General features: G+C 34.2%; 1 protein-coding gene across 9 annotated transcripts in view; it reads right to left on the bottom strand.

Annotated features, from left to right (window-relative positions):
* LOC6037900 (LIM domain transcription factor LMO4) overlaps window positions 1–27,778 on the bottom strand; it is a 470,644-nt gene that overhangs the window by 65,169 nt on the left and 377,697 nt on the right. For 6 of the 9 annotated variants that reach the window (XM_038258414.1, XM_038258415.1, XM_038258413.1 and 3 more), the window contains one exon: window positions 19,450–19,466. The gene's annotated coding sequence lies outside the window, so the exon portion shown is untranslated. Of the gene's footprint in view, window positions 1–3,112; window positions 3,382–19,449; window positions 19,467–27,778 lie in introns of those variants that run through there. The other 3 variants (XM_038258419.1, XM_038258410.1, XM_038258420.1) reach the window with 3 other exon arrangements.

Here is a 27,778-nt window from a genome sequence, read left to right as displayed (position 1 = left end):
TGATATATTGAGCAAATGACAAATGGTGTCGTAGATCACGAAATTAAATTTTGAATTTAATTTAAAAAAAAAATAAAAATTGTTCGTTAAATAAAAAAGCCTAAATTCAATTATACCGCAACATCCATTTTTTCTTCCTCTTTTGTAATTTTTTTCCATTGACACAATGCCTTTTTTTCTATTGTTCATCTCAATTATGACAAACTTCACAGAGAGTAAAATTTTATTGTTTATTCTAGGGCAAGTTCTAAGGCATGTTCAATCAGAGAACAGATATTAAAAACTATGCTTGAATTTTACAACCCAACCTTTATTCCTCTACTGCTCATTTTTTAACGATTTTTAATTTTTCCCTTGTTCAGGGGATCATTTTGAGCAACTTTCGTTCGGGACCATCTATAGACAACGTGGACACTTTTTCAGGAATCTTAACCCCTCCCCCCCCCTTCGTAGACAATTGTCCATACAAAAAAACTTTTCGTGGACAATCGCCATTCAAGTGCAACGTGGTTTATGGATGGTCTACGACTTTACTTATCTCGTAGGATTTAAATCATTTATCTTGTTTAGTTAAAGTTTGAGATAGCATTTGACCTATTCTACCACCTCCTATTATTAAATTTTGTCTTTTCAATTTTTAAATGTTTTTATAGTCACTTTTCAGTTTTTCGCTTACATTACCATTTAAATTGTAACAAAAAATGCTTAGATAGTCTGGGACACTTCAAGAATTACTGCATACTTCTTTTTATTCTAAGTATAGGAAATGTTTGTGTAATATACAGCCAAAGTGACAAGTTAAAAAAAAAAACATTGGCAAAGGAATATGACAAGTCAAAATTCCAAATATTAAATTGTCTAAAATTTTAAGAGTTCTTCTTTTCAATACTATTTAAAGATTAATAATTGGATGAAAAATGGATTTTTGGCGATTTTATAGATTGTAGTCCTTTTAGATGCGAGGTTGGCTTGTAGAGGGTTGAGTATACAAAAATCGTAAAAAGCAAAGCCCTCATCTTTGTAGGATTTACAAACAATGAAATGTTTCTAAAATCCTTCTACTCCTACTTTCCCCTTAAAGGAACGATCTGAATAAGGTGACTGTTATAATTTTTTGATATTTTGGTTGGCCATTTTATTTATGAATCTGATATTTTTTACTAATAATTGTTTTGAATTGATTTAATAAACAATTTTAGACTCATGGACGAATGTTGAGGTAAATAAGACTCTGTCCACATTTTGAAGAATTTTCATATCAAACATAAAAAATCAAAAATACTTGCATCACTTGATTTCGATTAAAAGTAATTTTAGAGGGTGTTGCTCTTATATGCAACCGATTAGAGTAATTTTTGGACAGACTTATATTATTCTGGATTAAGATTGGAGTTGCAGCAAACTCAGCATTTGTACGGTATAGATCAGTTTCAACTGCCACAGTTGATCACAGCATGCACCTTCAATAGTTTTGTGTTGCACTGAAACGGTTTCTATAGATGATTTTCCTCAGCATCTCGATAGTCATCTTGAATAGTTGTCTTGAGTATGTTATACGTTTTTCCGGTTCTGCCTTGCACTTTCACTGTCCAACATCAGTTCCTTCAACAGTTCTTTGTTGCAACATCACCTCCAAAGTGTACTTTTCTTCGTTTGACGAGACTCTTCCAATCATGCAATAATCTTCAAATTTCTCCTGTTTCAAGCAACAACAAAAAAAAATCTTCACAATACTTGCACCAAAATCTGCCTGTCCACTTCCCGCAATTCAAAAATTGAAACCTCAGCGCAACAAAAACCTGCACACCTCACATCACATCACAAGCAGCATTATCCCACCATGCAGCGCGTACACCTTTTGGCGCTCGTTTCATCTTGTCAACAAACAGCTCACGTCCCGTGTCTTCAGTGTCTCTCTCTCTGTTTCAGTGCAGTGTCGTCGCGCTGTGTTGTTTGCCTTCAGGACTGCTTGTCCAGTCCGATTTTCGGGAAGGTGTTTAGTAGCAGCACCTTCCGTCATCAACACCCGACGACGACGGCGAGGTCTACGGCTAGAAGTCCTCGCGTATGTCCAGCACTTGTGACGAGATTCTGAAGTTCTTCGTTTGATTGAGGAGTTTGGGTTTGCTGTCGGAGCAGTTGCTCGATGCTTTTTTTTGTTTCGGGGGTTCAGGTTCTGTTTACCTGTCTGCGGACTACCGAGCTGTACCGTATACCGATACACCCGTAAAGCTGGGTGCCCGCAGAAGCATAAAATGTGTGGCCCTGGAAGGGGACTTGGTCGGTCGGTCGTCGTCGACGACGACGGGTGTGGACACACATAAAATGATAGCAAAGAGAGAAATAGCCAATTAGTGAATGTTTCATCCAATTTTTTCCCCTTCTTCGGAGTGGTGGCCGGATTCGGGTGCGGAGCGGTCGTCGTCAGCTTCTGGTTCTTGGCCCGCCGTGCATTTTATGTGTTCCAAATAGTTTTTGCCGTGCCGGCTTGCCGCGGTGGATTGGGAACGTGAAGCTAATTCTGCTATGAAATCACTTCTCACACCCAGCGCGAACCTCGGAACCAAGAGGTGGGGAGGATAATTAAAATGAGTAAAAACGGTTGTCCTCCAAGTTTGGGGGGAGAGCTGATGCAGAAGGAGGTTGAAGAAGACACGCGGATCACACACATGAGCGCCAGGACTCACAACAGCAGGGTCTTCTTGCCGGCGGTTCCTCTTCCTTAAGAGCCACAACAAAAAATAAAACACTGATACAAGCGCACACAGGCAGCCTGTAGGACACACAACACAACGAACAACAACACAGGAAGAAGGAGCTCTTTTTGCTCTCCGTCTGTATTCGCAGACGAAGGTTCTTGGTCGTGCACACCACCAGCAGAGGCAGAGTGCCAAGCAGTAATGAGTGAGGATTTTAATTAAATTAATTAAAGCATTTTGGCTTTTCTTTTCTCTCTTTGAGTTGCACAAAACAAACAATCATTCAGACTAATGATCGTCGTGAAACGGCGAGCGAACGCGTGCCGAACACTCACTCCAGCCGCTCAACCCAGGTCTAGAGGGTTCTTGGGGTCTCCCCACAACAAACCACGAACGACGACGACGGCACCAACCTTTTCTTTTTTTTCCTTTGCTATGTCAGAGCACTGACGGCTAAGACCATAGTTGGTCCATCTTGCCACACCAACCTTTTCGTTTCTTCCGCCAACGCTTCTCGTCGCAACTCCTTCCCAAACCAAACCTCAGCTCTGCTTGCTGATACTTCGCGCGACGACAACGACTTCTTCTTCGTACCGACGACGACAACCGTCAAAGAACCGACCGTCAGGAACGCGCGTGCGACAAGCTCGAGTGCAAAGGGAGAACTGAGCGGCTCGGCTCACTCGAGAGTCTTCGGAAGCGGCGAACGCGCTTCTCACCGAGCTCTCTCTCTCTCTTCTCTCTCACGCGCACAGAGGACGGAACAAGAAAACACACGAGCGAATAGGGAACACAACAGAGAGAACGACGACAATCAGCACACACAGTCTCTTCTGGTAGCTGCTGTACGGAAACCTGTATACACACGTTGCTGTACACACAGCAACACACAACACGAGTTCAGGATCCGCTCACTTCCTAAACCTAACCTCACACTCGCCTTCTCACCCACGTTTCCTCACGTCTCACCCGTCTCTGACTCACACTCTCTTCTTCAGCGCAGCGTACCACCAAGGAGTCTGAAGCTCGCAGGAATGGTCGTCTAGCCGCCCGCTTCACACCACTCTCTTTCGACCTCTTCCTCTCTCTCTCTCTCGTTTGTTTCGCTTCTCTTGGCGTTCATCGTTCATCAACACCCCAACAAAACGGACCTGACGACGACTGCTGCCGCTGGTTGCATGGCCTGCTTGGACTGCCTGCCTGCCTGCCTGCTTGTCTGTGCTTGTTCTTCCTGTTACGTGCGTTGCGTCGGTTCTTTGACGTTCACTGTTTTGTGTTCAATGTTTTTTTTTCGTTTCGTTTGAAACCTTAAGTTCCACTCTTCAATTTTCTAATATCTCCATTGTATCTACACTTCCAACCTTTAAAATTTATTTAAAAACCTCCAAAATTCGCATTCCTCCTCCCCACCAACAAACCCTCCCTCATAACCGGTATCAAATTAATAAAACATTCTTCAAACCTGTCCCCTAGGTTCGCCACCCCCACGTAATTTCGGAATGGTTCCAAAAACGGTCTGGTGCTGTACCGGGCTGTGTTTTCAATCAGTTGTACGGCACAAGTTTAGCAGCGCGCGGGCCACCCACACCACCGTCATAGACGCGCGCGCGCTGGTCCCTTTTTTGCAACGAGAACGGAACGGAACAGAATGGTACCGTTTTGTTGGTTGGTCTGAATCAGACGAACGGCCAGCAGCAGCGCTAGGACAAGAAGATGCAGCTCTCTGAATGGTGGTGTCCGAGACTTGGTAGACGTTTTGGGGAATCGGGAAGAGCGATATGGGTGGGAACAGTCGGGATTCGACGTAACAATTCGTGAAAAATAATTGTTTTTTCGAAAATGTTTTAGAAGACTAAAAAAGACATCTGAGCAGTTTTCTCAGATTTCGGTCATTCGATTATTTTTTATATTTTTTAATCCGACTGAATTTTTTTTAGTGCCTTCGGTATGCCCAAAGAAGCCATTTTGCATCATAAGTTTGTCCATATAATTTTTCATACAAATTAGGCAGCTGTCCATACAAAAATGATGTATGAAAATTCAAAAATCTGTATCTTTTGAAGGATTTTTTTACCGATTTGGTGTCTTCAACAGAGTTGTAGGTATGGATGCGGACTACACTGAAAAAAGTGATACACGGTAAAAAAATATGATATGCAAAAAACTATTTTTATTCATTTTTTCATTTTCATGCATATTCAACATATCAAGTTTTAGAGGACATCAAATGCAGACTTTTCAGAAATTTCCAGGTTGTGCAAAAAAATTTTGAGCGAGTTATAATTTGTTTTATCATTAGGCTGTTGCAAATATTTTTCAATGTTTATATCACCATGCACTAATTTAAAAAAATGAAAAACTGCAACTGTTTTCAAAAAAGTTACCTGAAAATGGTCTAAACCTGAAAACCTGAAGAGGAACTCTTATTAAAATTTCACTTAGGAACTTTTTGATTGCAAATTTGATTTTACATCGAAAAATTATGTTGAAAATTTTGCGACCAGTATTTCGATTTTTTGAAAAAATCAGTATGGATTAAAAAAATCATAACTCGGTCAAAAATGTTTTGCACCACCTGGAAATTTCTGAAAAGTTGGCATTTGATGTCCTCTAATTAAAAAAATAAATAATAATAGGGTTTTTTTTTTTTGCAAATCAAGTTTTAGTGACAATAAGTTAAATAGAAAATAATCATTTTTACCGTGTATAATTTTTTAAAGTGTTGTCAATACTTTCAATTTTGCCAAAAAATCATTTCAGTACTTTACAATATCTTGATAAAATTATCAACTATTCCATGAAAGAACAACACACTGTTAAAAATATTTTTAAAAGCTGAGAAATTTTCTTACAATTTCTCTCTTCACGGAGAAAAATGAGTTCCAAAAATCGTGAACAAACGTTTATGAAATTAAAAACCACCAAATTTCATGTAGGATTTTCAAAAACGTCGCCTTATCAGCCTGTAATTTTCAACTGACGATATCTCCGAAACTCCGATATTCAATGTTTCCGAAACTCCGATATTCAATGTTTAAAAATTGATCTTTTGCAAAAAAATGATCTTCTCAATAAAACTTCAAAATTTCAATCAAGCTATACTTTTGACAAGTTCTTCAAATAGATAATTTTCATAATTTCATATTATAGACTACATTACAAATTTGACGTTTCACAAGGTAGCACACAAGCGATGTCAAAAGAAGCAATTTTGCATCACTAGCTTTTTCATACAAGGCTCCATTAAATTGTGCAGGCTGGTCGTAGAAAATGGGCATGCCAATATTCGAAAGATTATGATCAGGATTTTGAAAAGGATAAAACTAGAACATGGGAAAACAAATTTCCCAATTTTTTCTTAATTTAGTTTTTTGACATTATTTTTATTTTCCATTTTCAACAATTAACAAATACATCTATTGCGCTAAAGTTTGAAATGATGCAAAATTTGGTTGCAGAAAAACGATAAAAAAACTGGAAAAATCGCTATTTTTTAAATTATGTTCATGATGCAAATTCAAATTTTGCAATCGAAAATGACTTAAATTTTGTTGATTGCCGAGATACAGCTTCTTTAAGTTTAATCTTGTGAAAAATGAGTTGTTCACAGTGTCATCCAGGGATGCCAGATACACAGATTTGTCTGTGTTTCACAGACTTTTGAGCTTGTGTCAGACATATTTTGAGGTGCACAGACTTTTAAAAAACTTCATTAAATTAATATTTTGCAATCTTTTTTGTTGAAACTTATTTCGTTAGACTTCAAATGCTTAAAAATGCAATTTTTGATGGATTTCAATGACCGTGAATTGATATATTTGAATTTTAGACAAATGCACAGACATACACAGACTTTTTTACAGACATTTTGAAAAACCAAGTGGCATCCCTGGTGTCATCTTACTAACTATTTTTTTTGGACACGACTCTTGAAAACTTTTGATTCAATTTTTTTTTTAAATGAAACTTTTTAAAATTTTCTGCTTATTTCTATATTTAATATATTAAATAAATAGCTTTCAAATTAAAAACAATTTTTTGAATGGGCTACAACACTTATTTGGGGCATTTTAAAATATTGGGCTTGATCTTAAAATTTCGAAATAATTAAAAAAAAGAGCAGAAATTTATAAAAGATTAACTTTTCAACATTGAATAAGAAAACTTTGTTAAATCATTTGCAATTGCAAATTTTATTTTGCATCTAATAAAGCAAATATTTTTCAAAGTGTTTGTCCCTCTGGCCGGGGTTGAGGGGGATAGTGGGCAAAAAAGTAAAAAAAAATATAAAAAATTTAAATAACAAGTCATAGTCTCAACATTTGAATGCAAAAAGTGTTTTAAAATGCATTTCACACTAGTTCAGTTGTTTTGCAATCATTAGTTTTCTAAAATAGTAGTTTATGCAACAAGTTGCAAAAAGAGGATTTTTTCAGCACGAGTCGTACATTTATCCAACGAGGTTCACCGAGTTGGATAAATACGAAGAGTGCTGAAAAAATCAAGTTTTGCAACGAGTTCCATACAACATTTTTTGCAATTCCGAAAAACACCCATTGAGTGAAATTTTAAGTAAAATTTTAATGTATTTTGTCAATAAATCGTTTAAATCTAAAAAATGTTGAGAAGTGTTGCTTTTCGAAACAAGTGCTGAAAAGTTCAACTTTTCAGCACCCATTTCAGTGCTGAAAAGTAGAACTTTTCAGCATTTATTGTGTAAAGTGTTGCTATTCGATTCTGTTATTTTTGGTACAGAAAAGTAGGCTTTTTCGTCGTTCAAAAATGACAGGAAAAGTAAGTAGTTTCACGACGGAATTGCAAAAATGTATGTTTTGACGAAAATAAAAATTTCAACGAAAAAAAAACTTGAAATAAAATTTGTATCACCATATTGAAAATAATAAAACAAATAAGCCAGATTTTGCATCATCCTTTAGCGCAAAATATGTCTTTTTAAGTCCGCCAAAAATATTTAAAAAAAAAACAAAAAAAAAAAATTAAAAAAAAAACTTTTTCGGGAATAATTTTTTTCCGTGTAGTTTTTTTTCTTATAAGTCTGAAATTCTCTACAATTTTACCGAAGACACCATATCGATCAGGAAATCTCTTCGCAAGGTACAGAACTTTTTTTAAAATACGTGCGACAGCCTTATAATGATGATATTTCCAAGATTGGATTCAACATTTTGATATTTTTTTTTATATTTGAAGCTCGGAGCTACACATGACTTCAATGTTATGTAAACCAACCTGATTGCAAGAAGTTGGTGCACACTCCTATTATGACATTGATTGCAAAAATGACGATTGTGAGATCTTGTTTTCATCAGATTTTCATATTTTCAGGAAAAATACCTGACGAATTTATTCGCTTTTGGCCTACTTATTTCTGTTAGACATTCTTACAAAAGGACATTTAAAGTATATGCATTATCTTTAATAGGGTGCAAATGCTCATTGGAAATTTTGATATAATTAATCGGAAAATCTAATATGAGTTCCTAGTGTGTCATTAAAAAGTCACAACTTAAAAAGAGATTTTGGTCACTGTTACGAATATGTTCTTAACTTTTTATGATTACTGAAAAAAGTTTATTTGCAGATGGATTATTTTGTCTTTAGAACATATGTTTTAATCAATATTTTCTAGTAAACAACATTAAGCTTCTTTAGGGAATTTTCAACTGAAATTGAGTAATAAATAGTTCAATAGGAAGTGAGCAAGTAAGTTTTCTTCATAAGTTATGCAAAATAACTTGTTTGAGAAGAGTTAGATAGCTTATTTGGTGGAATTATGACCACATCCTTAACCAGTCAAATACTTAAAATATGATATGAGATAATATGAAAAAAACTAAATTACTACCGCACTATCCGCAAATTGACTTTCCCAAAACAGAGAAAGCATCTCATCAGAACACCCCAAATATATGTATTTGCTGCACAGTGCAGCTTGGCAAAAGCCAAGGAAATATTCACTAAACTAGAATGCCAACATTCAAATGAATGTCTCAATTTGATGTCCATGCGGGCGAACGCGAAAGCCTCATATACTTTTGGGCGGAAAGCTTCCCACCCACTTCCCACTGAGGAGCCTGCTGCTGCTGCTGCTGCTGATTTGGTGTGACCATCAGCTGAAAAATCAACCCGTTTTGGCAGGAAATTAGTCCTTAAAAGCGTCGGTCGCCGTTTTCGTCGGAGAAAAGCCACCATTCCGCGTTTCGGCAAGGGTGTCCCGAGTGGGTGAAAGTATCAATTTCGATCCCTCTCTCTTAAAAAAAAGTTTAAAGAAACATGATTTAGTTTGAACCACTTTATTTTAAATTTCAGAGATTGAAAATTGTTTTTGGAAAATCATGATTGAATCATTACCTTCCTCGAGTCACATCACCGTCGAAGGGTGAACCAAGGAAAAGCCTGCCTTCGCAACAGATCGCAGATGATTGCATGGGTGGTGGTGGCTCAAAATAGGCTGCAAAAGTTGAAGAGAGGGTGGCGTTCCCCCCCCCCCCTCTCCCTCCCCTCCCTCGCTTACCATCCACAACTTTCCCGTTCGCTTGCTCTTCATTAATTTGAGAATTTTAATTCAACCCTTCAATTTTTAATAAGCTTCTTGTTAAAATGACATAAATTTTTAATTAAAATTTAATTATCATTATTGTGTGCAGCACGCTGCCTCTACCCCTGGGCCTGGGCTGACTGACGCTCGTTTTGGCGAGCTGGAATTGGTGAGTGAGGGTGGGTGGAAATGCCAGACCAGGAAAGACGCAGGAAAATGAAGCAGTTTTGCGAGCATCTTCGCCATGGGAGGAGGAAAAACAGCATCCGTCCAGACCAGAGAGACCAGACTCGTGCTGCTGCTCGTAGGAAAGTTTTTCCCCCTTCTTCCGCTTCCACGAAAAATGGCCCCGAAATTGAATAGAACTGGTGGATGGGAGGAAATTATGCCGAATGTGGTTCAATTGTGGAACAGAATGGGGACAGTAATTGGAGGGGAATGTTGGCTGGCTGGCTGGCTGGCTGGCTGGGTGGGCTCCAAATTGAAATGATTGTCAAAGTTGGCGGTGCCCGCAGGAGGTTTCGATTTTGGAGGATGGATGAATGAATGGAAAGAGGTTGTGCGTTTAATATTGAAATTCTTAGGGGTTAGGGGACATTAATTGATTGAATGAATTCAAGGCGAAGAGTCAAGTGGAAAATTTCAGATAAAGAGTTGATTGATAAATATAACTGATGATTGATATTATACACTTTTGGCAAAATCGAAATTTTTGCTCCAGGTTATAGAAGGTGGATCATACGCATTCTCTGAAACTTGAATTTCACTAAAATATTTTACAGCTTTGGATGCTCCCATTCCCCTATGAAATTTCCGTGGTGAAGCTTTGATGACGAACACTAAAACGCGTTTATCTCGGAATACTTGATTTGTCATAATACTCGAATCTTCAATTAGGGGCAGAATAGGGAATGACACTATCTACGTCTAGTTGCATGTCAATCTTGATGTCAATGCACAGTAGGGTGGTCCAAATTTGGACTCGCAACTCCCTCGAAGCCCTTAAATTTTGTACACTCAAACCCCCATGGTTTGACACCAACTCGTCGCCATCGTGCTAACTTGTCGTACGTGCATTTTGGGCCAAATTGAGTTAAGAGCGCCATTTTGTGCAGCTCACAATGCCTCACCTTTTGACCTTCACAGATCCCCAAAATTCGATTTCAATCCTGAGATATTCAACAAAAACCGAAAAAACTCCGTGCATTTTTGTCACTTTACATATGAAAGTAGTTTCAATCTTGTCGTGCTATCTTGTCACTCCATGAAAATTGATGTAAGTGCGACAAAAGGCCAAAGGGATTTCAGGCTAGGAAAGTCAGGATGCGTTTGTCGCACGTACAAGCTAGACTACCGTAAACATTTGTAATTATAACTCTGGACTCCAGCAACCAACTTCAACCAAACTTTGGGACAATGCACAGAATGGTCAGCCAAACAAAACGTGTTTGATATTGTTTACATTGCGTGCTCTCGTTTTTGAATATTCAAGGTCAAACATTAAAACGCGTTTTTCTCGGAACGTCAAAATGGCGGGTGCGACAAGATAGCACGACGACGTCGAACTGTTGTCAAACGAACGGGATCACTTTCTAGTTTGACACCCCTTTTATACGGAGTTCACACACACTACCAAACGTTTGATAGTGTGCGTGAGCGCCGTGTAAAAAGTGACAGTTCGTCACTTTTTTGTTTGACTTTGACCAACCAACGGGGTACAAACTAAAATAGTGTCAAACGAAAAAGTGACCAACCACCGGGGGGTGAGTGTATTGGAAAAATCGTCACAATGTATTGAAAAAACAGCGGTTTAAAAATATTTTTTTTCTATGGAGCCCCTTGGAGTCGAAAAGTATTTCCAAATTTAATGAAGATCTTAGATCCGAGAATTCGTAAGTTTTTGTTAATGCGCCTTCTACAGGTAAAAACTGAAACAATTTCTTTTCTCAATACATTTTGACGATTCTTCCCATACAAACTTCAAGGGCTTAGAGCAGGGGATAGAAACTCGTTCGAAAAACCTGTAACATTTTCTCCTTCAAAACGGTGGCGCCACGTGGTGGTAGCGGCCCTGTTTATTACATTGTGAAATTATTCAGAGGAACCCAAAGGTGGCAACCAGTGATGTCAACCATCTCGGCGCTCATTTTTGGTTCGCGGCATATTTTTCGGTTGTAGTGCTTTTCAGTTACGGAATTCGACAAAATCGTGTTCGAAGCACTTGTAGAACTCACCAACAGCAACATTTCTTCAAAACATTACTATGTTCAGCAAAGTTGTACGATTTGGTGTGTTCTACAAGTCCTTCATACACAACTTTGTCAAATTCCGTAACTGAAAAGCACTATAAACAAAAATGTGCCGCGAACCAAATGAGCGTCGCGATGGTTGACATCACTGGTGGCAACAGAAATGTCCGTCCAAAAGGTGTGCTGCAAAAAAACTTATTATTTCTATCAAATTTCCGAACAAATCAGCAACAATTTACAAGTGATGGTCAAACTACACTTAAAAGTTCAATGGCAAAAAGTGTGGAACCAGTCTAACCAAAATTTTAGTCTAACTGAATGTTATGTTAAAAATAATGAAGCTAAAAAAAATAAAACATTGACATGACTTGGTTATTCTGAGATCCGTTGAAGCCTTAGGATAATCTAGTCTGAACTTATTGTCATATTTTAAATTTGGAAGGAAAAAATCTTGTAAGCGCATACTTAATCGAAATTATTAAAAATATTTTTTGACTTTGCAAATCAATTTTCAAAGTATTTTATAAAATGAGCAAGAATAACAGTATTATTATTATACTTCGTTTGTAGATAGGAACTTATCGTCATATTTTTAATTTCCAAGGAAAAAATCTTGTGAGCGCATGTTTAATCGATATTATTGAAAATATATATATTTTTTGATTTTGCAAATAAATTTTCAAAGCATTTTATAAAATGAGCAAGAATTACAGTATTATTTATATACTAATATACTAGGTTTGCAGAAAAAAGAATTTGATTTTCAAATATAAGTTAAAATATCAAACAATGAAAATTTCAGAAATTTAAAAAAAAGTACACAGAGTTTACGGGTTTCGTTTTCAGATGAAAACAATAGCATCATATTCAATATGTTTATTGAAATTAATTTAATAAATCTAGAAAATTTTACCAAATTAACATTTAAGAAATTTTTAATGGCGGTGATTAACAGTGATAAAAGGATTTTTTGTTGTTTAAATTCATGGATGTAGCTTCTAAATTGAGGTCATCATTTTTCTCTACAAATAAAAATATCGTAATAAATAAGGGTTGTCTTTCGATTAATCAAAGTGGAAGTAATGATCTAGTTGAATACATTTTAAAAATATACAAATATTTTTCAATTTATTTTGATTTTTTTATTTCATTTTCGATACCTTTTGTTTTTTGTTTGGAAACGCATGAAGAATTTCATACAACACATCGGTCTAAATAATAGTTTTCAAGAATGTTGCATTTTTTCAATTTTTTTAATAAAAAAATAATTTGAGCGATTCAGCTTTTGTACCCGACCCTCATCGATTTCAATGAAACTTTGTAGACATATTATCCCAGGCCTATTTAAGCCGTTTTTGTGTGTATGGAGCCAATAGTACTCGAAAATAGCATTTGAGAACGGTATATGTTATTTAAATATTTTTGTATTTTGTAATTTAAAAATTTCTGTAACTGGAAGCCGTTCGTATCGTATGAAATGTGGTCAAAGATTTTTGAGAAAACAGCCTAAGATGTTACGAAAAGACTCACGAAAAATGCATAATGATAATATCATATTATGTGTCTCCTAAAAAATTACAAAAATCATTTACTTTAACTGTTTTTTTTTCAAAAGAAAAAAAAAACACGTAAGAACCGGTGGTGGGAATCGATTTTTCAGACAATTTTACATAAAAGTCTCCTTATTGACTATTGTCCTATGATCAATCCTTGTGAAGATACAGCGGCTTTAAAAACAAAAATGCTAAAAACAAGTCAAATTAAAAAGCTGTCAAAGACAAACTTATGGGAAATTGGACGAGCTTTACATCGGCCTAATTAGCTCTTTTTTTTCTCAACTAACGACATCTCGGAACATTTGGATCGAATTTAAATATTAAAAATGAAGCTTTTATAAAATTTTATACTCTTTTCATCTTAAAAAAAATAAATCAAGGCTAACATTTAACCAGGACTAAAAAATTTATTTTGGACATATTCATTAGGTCTTAACTGTTATCATGAGTAGTGCAAATTATTAATGATTTTTAGTTTGCAATGTTATAATTAACACCTGAAACGAAGGATTTTGGTCTTTTTTGATCATCGTTTCTTATTTGCAAATTTAAGGAATAAATAAAAATAGAAAAAGCAAATGTAGCAGTCGGCAATTTTGGCCAGAAAATAGTTTGTTTTATACTACGTATGATTTTTCTTCTGAAAACACGTAGGGAAGCAAGTTAGAGGCAATCTAAATGTATTACTTGCAAATGAAGAGCCAGTAAAGCTATATCGATCAGAAGCGTAAGTCGTAAACTTTTTCAATATGCAGTAAGAAACAAATTTTGAGGGGACAAGTTGCTTCATTCCATATGGCAATTTGAACGCGTGACAAATCGTGGACTCATCTGCAGGCCACTATCAGGATGAGTCTTGTCTCCATTTTTCCCGATGAATTTGACGAATGTTTAGTAGGGTGTCCAGAAAAAATGACCCCTGCTCCAAAAGCGAAAAACGGTGTTTTGGTTTTTTTTTGCATGTGTGTAAATATCTCTGTAGAGATAAACCCATTGATACCCGAGCCTAAAAATGGTGAAAAAAATGTTTTTCATACAAAATGACTTTTTTAACACGCTAATAAATTTCCTGGGTCGAGTTTTACAGCTTTGATATGTTCTACAAAGTAGTAGAACATGAAATTTCCAATGAGAATCTCACTTTTGGAAATATTATGATGAAAGAAGCGCACCGTGCAGACCAAACCGTAAGAAAAATGAGTTTTCCATACATTTTTTTCAATTTTTCCCATACAAACTTCACTTTTGAGTATCAATGAGTAAATGTTGACCGATTCTGCTCATATTTGGCCCAGAGTCCTAAAATATCTCAAGGAATAATATTCAGCTTGTGGAGCGAGGTTTTGAGAAAAAGTCCCATGTTTTAGGCACCCTAATGGTTAGTGACATCATTTTTCAGAGTTTGTTAGCAGTATCAATTTTCAAAATGTTTATCACATTCAACAAAATCTTAAAAAATAATTATTATTGAAGCTTAGAAAAAATCTTGGAAATTTGAATAAAGCACATTTTGTGAAACTTTTTTCAAAGATATCAAATAAATATGGGTTAGCTGTTAAATAAGTTTGTTTTCATTTGATCAATCAATTTTCTGCATATTTTATATTGGTGTTCAGTCTTAAAACTATTCAACGTCCACAGTAATAGTTTCTATCCAGCCAAAAACTCCTCAAACGCCACAAAGCGATAATTATCTCCTCCAGTGTGCCGGCAAAGCTTCCTTTCCGTCCCATTTTAATGAATCCAATTATTTTTCCGTTAATTATTTTCACGCCAACTTGTCAAACTTCCCTCATGTATCTTTTTTCATGCCCGTTCCCGTTCGTGGCGGCGGCGGCGTCCAGGAAAAACCGGTCGTGCCGTCCCGTGAATCTGCTCCATATAATTAAATGAGCACACAGCATCCATCCGATCCCCCCCCCCCACCCCCTTCTCACTTCAACTTGGTTGGGTACGGATGGGGGGAAAACCGGGAAGGGGGTGTTTATAATTAAAAGAGAAAACGGTATTGGATATGAAAATACACATTTAACACAATTTTATAACTAATTATCTATCCTTTTTCCATTCGCTTGGCTGGCCCTGACTGACTCTGCGCGGGTGGTTCTTCTAGGAAATGACGCCAAAACTGGAAAAAGGGGTGGGGAGGGAAGAGTGGGTGGACACAACAACAGGCAACAGGAGCAAGCTGCCACTTGGGATACCTCCTGGGAGCCTCGCTGATGGTCTCATTTTCTCCCTGAGTGCCACATTTCTCCCTAGAAATTGGGTGCTGTAAATTTTAAAAATGTAAATTTTTACTTGTTAATGTTATATTATTTTTGATTTATGCAACTTTTACAGTGAAAATTGACAGTTTTAAACATAACTTTTAAGTGTATAATGAATTGCTTATTTAGGAAAAACATATATTTACAAGTCAGTTTCAGTTTATTGTAAAAAAATAAACTTTCAAATATAGTTTAATTACTTAATTATTGTTGAGAATTCTTCATATAAAATTACCCACTTCACGCGAGCCAGCAGCACCCACCGGAGGTGGGGGTTCGAACCAACCCTTTTTCCCAACCCACCCCTACTCTTTTGAAGGGGTGGCAGAAACGTGCGCGTGGGTGACTTAGCTTGTTAAGTTTGGGAAAGCAGGGGCTGACGTCGAGCGGTAGCGGTTTCAGCTTTCTTTCTTATGTTTTTAATTAAAATTTTATCTCTCGCTGAATGTCTCCGCAGCAATGGTGGTGGGTGGATGGGTTGGAAGTGGGATTCAGTTTTGCACGGGTTGACGTTTTCCCCGAAAAATCCACTCCTTTTTCGTCGTTGACGATGGCCGTTTCACGGCTAAATTGGAGGACGCCCTTTTCGGTGGGGGAGGAGGGTTGGGCGAAAAATAAAAATTTAGCGGGACACACTATTTGTGCTTTGAAATTGGTGCTGCGAGTTGTTGAATTTGGCGAATTAATTGGAGCGTGATGGAGGATATGATGATTTGAAGGTACAGTTTTTGAGTATAATTGGCTCGTTTGTGAATGGGAAATTACATTTTTCAATCAAAAAACATTGTATGTTCAGGAAAATAATCAAGTCTAGTTTAAAAACAAAAATGTAGTCTATTAGAAATTTAAGTTAAGAAATTTCATTACATGTAGCAATCTTTTATTCATGAAGAACATGTAAAAGAAAAATATTGAAAAATTAATTCAATTGACACAATAAACGTTTCAAAATGATCCGCTTTTTTTTTTAATAAGATAGATAGAAACAGAAATTAACTTTTGTTTGAGAAAAAAAGTTGCAAAAGATTGTTTGTTGTTTGAAAATCTCAATTTTTGTTTAAGTTACGAAAAATTATTTGAAGAAACAAATTTCATCAAACAAAAAAAAAGAAAAATCATCGGATGAAAAAATTATTAAATTGTCTTTGCTATGTTTTTTTTTTCATGTAAACCAAGTCTAACTTTCAAAACCTGTTTTGAATAAATATTCAATATCGAGTTGGTCCAATAGTTCCTAAAACATTCGTACCTGAATTTTTGACGGTTGTCACTTTTAAAACCATTTATTCAATCTCTGTGACCATTGGTCCAAAGTTTGTTGTTGCTATGTTCAAAGATTTTTAAAATTTATCATGATTTTTAAAGGTAAAAAAGTAGCTTATACATACTAAAAAACCTCTCTTAGGATTTTTATGTCAAATATTTTTTGGTTGTAAATTCGATTTAAATCAAAAAGTTTTTTTTATAATTTTTTCGACTCTGATTTAATGTTGTTTAAAAATCACTATTTTTCCAAAATGTCAAAGTTGGATCAAACAATTATGATAACTTTGTCCTACAACTCAAAAAATAGCATTTTTGATAATTTGAAAGACATTCAAAAATCATAATTCATTTTTTGAGCAATTAGATTAGATACCCCTTTTCCAAATTTCCAAAAATGTCTAGGGAAAAAAAATGTTTTGATTTTAAAATTTAATTAACAACCAATAATTGAACATTCATGATTTTTTTTGACGATAACAGTTTGTTTTTGATTTTTTTTTTATTTGAACTTAACAAAAAGAAAATGTTGAAATGATGAATGAAAGATGGTCAAAATTTGTCATGATTTTTAAAGGTAAAAAATAGCTTATTCATACTAAAAAAATACTCCTTGATTATTTATGTCAAATACTTTTTGATTTCAAATTCGATGTTAAATCAAAAAGTTTTTTTCAATTTTAACGACTCTGATTTCGATGTTGTTTAAAAATCACTATTTTTCCAATATGTCAAACAATTATGATAACTTTGTGCTACAGCTTATAAAAATATTTTGATAATTTGAAAGATATTAAAAAATCAAAAATAATTTTTTGCACAATTGGAATTGATACCCCTTTTCAAATTTCCTAAAATGTCTAGGGACAAAAAAATGTTTTGATTCTAAAATTTAATTATTAACTTATAATTGAACATTCATGAATTTTTTGAAGATAATTCCGATGAGTTTTTCTTGAAGAAATATTCAGATTATAAAAATACTATCAAATCCAAAAGCAATCTTTTTACAAACTTTGAATTTTTGGGACCACATATGTGCATTTTGTTATAATTTTTGCTTATCTCTTTTGAAACTATGTTAGCCATTTGAAATTTTGAGACAAAGTCAATAAGAGAGATTATGGATTTATCAATTGGTGATGTTTTTAGTGAAGTTTAATAGATTTTGAGTTTTTTTGCCCAACAAAAAAGGTACAGATTAAAAATAACCCCTAAGGACTCTGAAGTGTAACCGATATTTTGAAAAGAAGTTTAGTTTTATCAAATAAAAACACATCAATTTTACTTTAAGATAAAAGTTTATCAGCTTGATCACTAAACAGGATTTAAAGTTACTATAGTTTTGATAATGTTCCATGGTTTTAAACTTATAAATCTTGAATTTTTATGATAATCGTGGTGATTATTGCATTCGATCGTAATATTACGATCGTAATTTCTCGACTCACGATCGAGATTTCTCGATAGTAAGATTACGACTTACCATCGACAAATCTCGATCTACCATCGAGAAATTACGATCGTAATTTTACTGTTGAGAAATCTCGATCGTGGATCGAGAAATTACGATCGAAATTTGTAATAGCATTTTTTTGAAAAAAAAAAAATTTAAGATTCCAATAATTAAAAAAAAAATGAATTTAAAAAAAAATCAACTAATTCCATGTTAAAATAATATAAAAAAATTCAAAAATTTAAAAAAATTTCAAAAAATTCAAAAATTTCAAAAAAATCAAAAAATTCAAAAATTTAAAAATCTCAAAAATTTAAAAATTTTAAAAATTAAATTTCAAAAATTTCAAAAATTTCAAAAACTTCAAAATTTTCAAAAAATTTAATTTTTTTAAAGATTTAAAAATTTTAGAAAAATCATAAAAAAATTAAAAAAAAACATAAAAGTTTCAAAACAATTCAAAAATTCAAACAACAATTTAAAATTAAACAAAAATTAAATTAAATTTTCAAAGTTTTTAAAAATTTTAAATTCCTAAAAAAATAAAATTTTTAATTTTTTTAAAATTTTTGAATCTTTTTAAATTTTTTGAAATTTTAGATTTTTTTTTTAAATTTTTGAATCTTTTTAAATTTTTTGAAATTTTTGAAATTGTTGATTTTTTTTTAGTTTTGGATCTTTTTAATTTTTTGAATTTTTTGAAATTTTTGAAATTTTTAAAATTTTTGAAATTTTTGAAGTTTTTGAAATTTTTTAATACCTGAAATTTTTAAAACACATATCGAGATTTTCTCGATCGTCGGTCGTAATTTGTCGATGGTAGATCGAGAAATTACGATCGAATGATCTCAATCTACTATCGACAAATTACGACTTCCCAACGACAAATTACGACTTACCTTCGACAAATTACGATCGTAATATTACGATCGAGAAATCTCGATCGTGAGTCGAGAAATTACGATCGAAATATTACGATCGAATGCAATAATCACCACGAATGTTTTACTTTAATAAGGCCGTTGCAAATATTTTTCAATGTTTATGCCCCTCCCTTGAAAATTGGTCTGAAAAATCAAAAGCAAAAAAAAAAAAATTTCCAAAAAACTTCAAAATTTCCATGAAAACAGAAGTCTTAAGAACTGAAAACAATCTAAAATGCATGTTTCTGCATTAATAATCATATTGATCATGTTTGAGCTTGTTTGAAAATGTTTTGAATTTTATATGAAATTCCAATGTACAGCACCGCAAAATTTTTATTTTTCCAAAAAATAAAATTTTCGTCAATACGTTGATATTTTGGAAAATAATGATGGCAAAACAACTGGACAAGTATATAATGCATTTTAAAACACTTTTTTCATTCAAAAGTTGAAAGTGATTTTATGGCTTACCGTTAAAGATGAATAATCTGAAAAGACAGAAAAAAACAAGTTAGTATTTGTTTAGATTAAAGTTTGTTGGAATATGATGGAGTAAATTTATAAACTCAACAACAATTTTATACAGAAATCATGTAATTCTGTTTGAAAAACCTGTGTTGGCCATTCTAAAACAGAAATAAATTTAGCTTGTGATAAAAGAAGGATCCTCATGAAGTATTTTTTACTTGGATAATATTTACCTCAAATTTCAATTTCAACTCTAACGAAAATCAATAATACCAAACAAATAGTGCACCGCCAGTCTTCAATCAATTTTCCAAAGCTGGAAAGCGGATCTCAAATAAATATTCTCAAATTAATTTTAATTTAAACAAATAACAATCAAATCCGCCATGATGACCAAAACCTTAGTTGCAACGGCAGGAATCACGGGAAAATCTGGGTGCTAGTATAGGTAAAACATGAAAATTTGAGACAAAAAATAGAAATTGGTGCAAAAACAAAACCGACGATGATCCATTTTTTGAGCGATGGTAGTTGTTTAATCGTAAATCGTGTGTAAAGATGAAAAAGTAGGGTAAAAATTGAAATTGCTTTTTGTGTATTTGTTTAATATTTTTTTGTGGGATAGGATGAATGAACTGTAATGAAGTGCATTTTCCGCTCGAATTTTTTATTTGCTTTAAGTTTCGTTAGTTGAAAATTACACTCAATGAAATGTTATGCTCCCTACATCTGTCACTTCCGCACAACCCACAACGCACCAACACATAAACGGTCCACCATGTTGTGCATTTTCCGGTGTGCTCGTTTCACGTCAGCAACTTTTGCCTGTAAATGGCTCTCTCACTTGCCTTAGCATAGAAACACACACACATTCTCACACAGAATTAAGCCCGCTTCTCTCGAGGATCCCAGCAGCAGCGGAAAGAAGGAATTAAATTGAAATTAGGGTATTCTTCCCTCCCCTCTCCCTCCTGCACCCTCTTTCCACCTTATCTCAAGTGTTCCTTAATAAGTGTTTTCATCTCACAAAAGATAGCAATTAAAGCGCGCGTTCCCTCTGCCTTGTTCTTCTTTTCGTTCTTCTTTACCAAGATCTACCCCGAGTCTTAGTCGGTGCTGCTAAAGTTTAAATGCTTTGTCTTTCGTCTTCTCCCCCTCTCTACCTTAAGGCGCAGGGGAAACCTGTAATCAGTGCACATGAGGGTATCACACACACCAACACATTCAAAACTTTTTTCTTTCTTTTTAAATCTTACTCCTACACACCCACAAAACGACAGTTTGAGGACGACGGAATGGAAAGGGCTGATTTGGGTACCCCTCGCAACTCCCTCGCTCTCTCACTGCCATATCTTCCTCTGATAACATATGTATATGAAGCAATTAAAAAGACATTTCGGGACCAGACGACAGTGCGGAAAGGGGAAGGAATGTGAATCGTTGTTGGAACATATGGTACGCCGAATCACGGCGTGGAAAAAAGTTTTGGACTTTAATGATTTGGCGAATGTTGTGCTCAAAATGAGCACAAGCTGCTTATGTTCTCGCAAATGAAGGTTATTTAAGTTGAAATTAAAAAAAAAGATTTTTTTTACGTAGTAACCAATATCTGCAGATAACATGCAATGCTCAAATTTTAAGACATTTTGTTGGATTTAATCAGAAAAGCGTTTCTTATGGTCCAAAATCATTAAATTAAAATGAGCTCAAATGATCAGCAGTAAGCAAACTTTGTAGTTTTCTTTAAAAAAATATATAAATAAAATTACTAGTTATATTGCAGCAGGCCAGTTGTCTTGAAATCGTTGGTTTTCTAACAATCTAAGAACTGTCGAAAATATTTTTTTTCCAGAATATGGATTTTTTCAAATTATGTTTAATAAAAGTATTAAAAGGGATGTCGTAAATGCAGTGAAAATTATTACCAATCAAGTTTTACCCGTCCTAATCTTTTTTGTCTTTTGTATCAGCTTTTTATGTTTTGTTTTGTTTTAAATTTATTAATCTTTAATTCTTGTTCTATATTTTTTGATGTTTCTTTTTTTTTATTTTCATAGTTTTGCTTTTGCATCTTTATTTCTTCAATTATATTTTTATTATTAACTCGACGGGTGTGTTCGAAAGCGAATCAGTTCAATACGGAGCGTCGGATCGAGATGCTCTTTGGCGTCATCCATAAAGTATGTCACGCTCTAGGGGGGGGGGAGGGGGGGTCTGAGAAAGTGTGACATTGCGTGTTATAAGTATAGGGAAAGCGTGACAAAGGGGGGGGGGGTAAATTTTGGCTGATTTTAGCGTGACGTACTTTATGGATGAAGCCTTTGTTGCGTTGGGTTGGTATAAGTCCAAGGAAGGTTCTTACGCCAAAAAGTTACAACTTTGGCCATTCCGGAACCGATTCCGGAAAATCTGCCGATCGTATGGAAAAACGTATAATCAAATTTTGATCACTAGAGGCTGAATAAGGAAAATAGCAAAAAACGTCAACAAACGAAAAAAAGGCAGAACGAAGTTTGTCGGGTTAGGCTTGTATTTTCTACATCCATAGTTGGGCAGCACCATTCGAGAGAATAAAGAACACGATCTGATAGTATAAAGGTACTGTGAACGGACTCAGAGAATAAATCCCGAGATTGGCGAGAGCGTTATTCTCATGGGTTCATTTTCTAAAAAGTTCATCAACCAAAAAAAAGTGCTTACATCGAGACTCGAACCCAAGACCATCGACATATCGTACCGCACCTTTGCCGTATCGACCACTAACGTTCGATGACTATGAGATGGTCATTTGGCAATATTTGCCACTCATTGGAATGAACTGTTTCAATGAACACATGAACATAATTTCGTGGTGGTTCACCCGTGAGAGGTTTATTCTTCCATTTAATTTTGGTAGAGCATTTCTCTCGGCTTTCTACTGTGGGTGTTTTTTTCAATTGAATGTCTTTATTTGTTGGTTTTTCTTTTTTCTGTATTTTCCGTTTTTTGCCTTTCTTTTATCTGCTTTTTCATTTCTTTTTTTATGATATGCCGCATTTCGACTATCTTGTCGCACCCGCCATTTCGACGTTCCGAGAAAAACGCGTTTTAATGTTTGACCTTCAATATACAAAAACGAGAGCACGCAATGTAAACAATAACAAACACGTTTTGTTTGGCTCACCATTCTGTGCATTGTCCCAAAGTTTGGTTGAAGTTGGTTGCTGGAGTCCCGAGTTATAATTACAAATGTTTACGGTAGTCTAGCTTGTACGTGCGACAAACGCATCTTGACCTGAAATCCCTTTGGACTTTTTTCGCACTTACATCAATTTTGAGGGAGTGGCAAGATAGCACGATAAGATTGAAACTACTTTTATATGAAAAGTGACAAAAAATGTTGGAGCTTTTTTGGTTTTCATTGAATATCTTAGGATTGAAATCGAATTTTGGGGATCTGTGAAGGTCAAAAGACGGCACGTACGACAAGTTAGCATGACGGCGACGATTTTCTTTCTTTAAATTTGGCTGCTTTAAATGAATTATTTTATGTATTTTTTAACTTTTCTTTATTGATCCTACTTTTTTTATTTTCTATCTTTTTATCCTTGAACTTATCTTTTTATTTTTTTGTCTTCCGTAATATTTTAATTTTTTTAACTTCAACCTTTTTTATCGTTTTTATTTCTTTTTAAAGCATAAAAAATATAAAAATACATACCAAATTTTGTGATAATTGCAAATTATGCAAATTTTAGAACTTTACAAGCATCATTGCTATGTTAAAATTTGATTATTTTGAATTATAAACTCAAACACTTAAAACAAAACTTTACGTCATTTGATACCCATTAAACTAATAATTTAAATTTAAATTCAACAAGAGTGAAAACATTTAAGTATAATTGGTCTGGCGTACCCAGAATTCTTTAAAAAAATATTGCTTTAACAATTGCTAGATTTAAAGGGAAATTTAATGTACTATTAAAATTTGCAAAGACTCGAAAGGGTAATTTTTGTTTTAGGGCACAAATTTTCATTTTAAAATTTCGTATTTTTTGTAACTTTGCAGGGTTATTTTTTAGAGTGTAAGAATCTTCTTCAAAGTTGAAGAGCAGACAATAAGTAAACAAAGATGTTGATTCATAATCATTGTAATCATTACGAGTTATTGCCAATTTACAGAAAAAAGTTTAGCAAAGTTACAGAAATAGATTTTTTTAATGATTGTATGGATTTAAAAGAAAAAAAAAATACCTTGTGGGTTATGTTAGATTCTACAAGTATATTGAATTTACCATTACATTAAGTTGAGTAACGAAAAATGGCATAGTCTTAAACACTTTTGATGTGTGTTTTTTTTAAATAAAATACGTTTTTTCGAAATTCTGAAAACGACACTAAATCGGGTGTTCAATTTTACATAAAAGTCCCTTTATCTCCTATATACTCTTTTTTAATTTCTCTACACTTTTACTTGATTACTCCTTCACTTGATTACACCTTTTTTCTCCTTTCTTCTTCTTTCTTTTCTTTTCTAACCTTTCTACTCTTTTCTACTCCTTTCTTTTTATAAATCTTTTTCGCTCTTTGCTACTTTGATTAATTACTCCTTTCAATTCCTATACTCTTTTTAACTCCTTTACACCTTTCTACCGCTTCTAATCCTTTCTATTATTAGGGTAGTTCAATAAAGATTTGAGGGGTAGCAAAGAATAATGGAATATAAAAGGTTTCAGGAATAGAAAGTAGTTGAATGAGCAGAATGGATTAGAAGGAACAAATGAAACAGAAACTAGTAACAAGGAATAGAAATGAGAAGAAAAAGTAATGTGCAAAGGAGTTGAAAGGAGTAATTAATGAAAGGAGCAAAATATGAAATAGAAAAAAGGATCTATGCAATATCAGGCAAAGCAGCAAAAGCAGTGAAAATGCAGAAACGAGTTAAAAAGGATTAGAATATTAGAAAGGAGCAGAAGGGACTAGAGGAGCAGAAAGCAGTAGAAGCGTAGAAAAGCCTAATCATTTGCTTCTTTCTACTTATTTACTCCTGCTATTTCTCTACACTTTTCTACTTTTCTACTCCTTTCTACTTCTGTACCCTTTTATGTTCCTTCTTTTCTTTTACACGTTTATGATCTCCTCTAGGTATAGAAACGATAAGAAGGAAAAGAAGGGTTAGAAAGAAGAAGAAGGAGTAGAAAGGAGAAGTAGGAGCAAAAAAGAGTAAAGGAGTAGCAAAGAGTAGTAGAAAGAGTAGAGGAGAAGAATGAAATAGAAGAGTAAAAAAGAGTAAAAGAGTAAAAAGAAGCTTTTAATTCATTACTCTTTTCTATTCTTCTACTCCTTTCTACTCTTTCTACTCTTTTCTGCTCATTTTTTCCTAGCACTAAAACGCCCAAGCCTCCCAAAAAAGTTGGAACGGTAACTTCAACTCGCTGGTTCTCGGGCAAAACTCAATCAATCGGGACGATTCTTGTTTCCAGGGATTTGTAAGAATGTCTACATAATCCTAAAATTTTTCAGACCTTTATTTGAACAAATCTGTAATTTCTGCGAACGAAAACATCGTTTCAACTTGGTGAATTTTGTTTTTGCTTAAAAAAATTTCGGACTATTAAAAATTTTAAATGGAAGGTTTCGTACACCCTTACTATTACGATATATCGAAAAATGGACCTCGAAGTCATGATTCTCTGTCTAGTCTGCTATCAATGCAATTTTAATTTTCAAAAATTCTAAATGTTTTTTTTTTTAAATAGAATTTCACTAACTGCCCTAGATTCATTTATTAAGTGCCCAGCACATGTGCTACACATTGTACACCAACAAAGTTGCTTAATTCTCTCTGCTAATCCCCAACAAAACAACACGTGAGGAGCTCCCTGCTTTCCTCAGGTAACCAGCTAATCGCGTGTCCTAATACATCATGCCATCCTTCCCTCCCCCCCTCCAACCACCCACCAATCACTAACGAACCAATCCGTTCCGTTTTCCCTAACTGAATATAGCCGGGGCTCAAGGCAGTATTTAATTATCGCGCTCACTCCAGATGATTGAATCGACCCTTCCTCCCACCCCTTCTCGACCATGGCTGGCGCGGAAATTCGGCCCGATGTCCTGGACCAACCTCCCCCCACCCAGCCCAAAAAGGATTGGATTGCGTTTCTGCGACGGATGGATGCTGGAAAGCAGCAACATTTTCGTGGGAGTTACACGAACCGAGTTGAGTCGAGCTGACTGACGGTGGATGCTGTTGGCCCAGAAGCTAATTTATAAATGAATATCCCCAACCTGCTTCCCTTCCCTCTTCCCTCGGTTGTGAAAGATTGTGTGAAAAGGACCTGTGGGGCGGAGGGGTAGAGCGGAGAGGTGGGGCCATTGTGAGCCATCACAGGAATCTCGTTAATTGTTTCCTCTGATGATTGATGATAGCACCGAGCGAGAGAGAGAGAGATAGAGAGAGAGCGAAACATCACAGAATGGGGACGTAATTAGTGAATTATTTACATTTCCAGTAATTAGCAGGATTTCACTAGACAATAGGGTCGGATGCTGTGCCTGGGAGCAGACTGACTGACTGGCTGGCTGGCTCGGGTGTCCTCTCCACCCCCAGGCTGACAGGGCTGTCAGTGTTGAGCGCCAACGGCGGTGGAGTCAACTGCGAGAATTTTTCTTGTAAATGGGACAATTTGGAGTATAGAAAAGAATTTCTGTCCAAATGAGTTTTTGTTTAAACTGAAATTGTGGATATTTAATTAAAATTAAGCGAAATAGATGAATCTGTTTTAATTTTTTTTTCGTAATATCTGTGAGATGTATTGAGTGTTCTCAGAACTTGATCAAAGGTGATAAAACGGTTTATAAAAATGGTGAGATTTGGTCGTACAGTGATTTTCAAGCATCATAAAGTGGTAGTAGTAGTAGTGGTGATAATTATTTTTGAAATGTTGTATTTGTACAAATTGACAGTGTTATTATTCAATGTGATACTTTCAGTAAAATTAATAAAAATTTCCCATTTAAAACATTTTGATACTTCAATGATTAGCATAAAAAGTGAGTTCATTTATTTTGCCTAAATTTTCATGAAAGATCTTAGAAAGATGTTATTCATGTTAATATCAATATGTTTTTTTTAAATAATGCTCTTTGTTTTTAAAAGGTTTTTATCAATATGTTCATGCAAATCAGATGTTTACTACAATTTTTTAAAACATTCACATAAATTTAAGATAGATATGTTTCTAGAACTAGAAGTCACCATACTACGATTAATGTAAAATTTTATTTTATGTTTTTGCTCCAGCAGCAGCAAATCAACATTTACTCAAATTTGACTAAAATTTAAAATTTAATTGAAAAAAAAATTAAGATCGAGTGTAAACTATCCAGAAAATATTATCATAAGTAAATAAATACATTTCAAGCAAATATTTTTTTAAAGTTTTGAACCACATACGAAGAATTTCAAGAAAAAAAAAATATTTTCGTAAATTCGTTGATAATCTGCAATTTTTTTAACTGCATAATTTTCAATAAAATTCCTGATTATGAATTTCGAGGGTACCGACCGGAATTTGATAACTGAACCTTCTGCTTTGTGAGACAGAATCCGTAACCATAAAGCCACGGAGCCGGTAAAAATGGAGTTTGAAGCCGTTGGAGGCAAAAATGCGTTGTCTTATTTTTTTGCGTTTATTTAAAAAAAAATCGATACTAAACACACCATGATGTAAACCTAGAATTTAACATACAATTAAATTTAAACAAATTAATTAAAAAATGTATTTTGAAATAAATTATATCTTTGAAGTTAATAGTTTTTTATCATGAAAAAAAATCAAATAAAAGCTTTTTTTTAGTATTTCACATCGAAATTTTATAAAAAAATAAAAATATTTTTTTAACTGGTTGAATTGTAGCTGAAATGATTATCAACCCAAGAGTACACAAAAAACGGTGATCTAACTAAAGAAAAATATTCGCAACGGTCTTAGAACCATTCGCATTTGTGAAGTTTTTGTAAAATGTTGTTCAGGATTATTCAAATCAACAATAAATAAATCAAAGTTTCAAATTTGAAGAATGATTGTCGAATTTTTTAAACCAAACAAATCAAAAAATCCTTAAAATATAATTCTACAAATAATTTTAAAAATATAAAGGATAAAAATATTAAAGGATTAATGATTATACTTTTTCCCTTAATTTTTACGTTTTGTCCATTTTTTTACTCAAAATTTAAAAAAAGATTAATTGATTTAAAATGCTTAAATAAGAGTTAAACGATGTATTGTTAGAAATTTACAATTGACAAGCTTGTTACTTGTTTTTTTTCTACCAATCATTT

Source organism: Culex quinquefasciatus, chromosome 2 (genome assembly GCF_015732765.1).
Source record: "Culex quinquefasciatus strain JHB chromosome 2, VPISU_Cqui_1.0_pri_paternal, whole genome shotgun sequence".
Classification (NCBI taxonomy): domain Eukaryota; kingdom Metazoa; phylum Arthropoda; class Insecta; order Diptera; family Culicidae; genus Culex; species Culex quinquefasciatus.
Note: the sequence above shows the minus strand (reverse complement) of the source record. Positions and strands in the feature narration are given on the sequence as shown.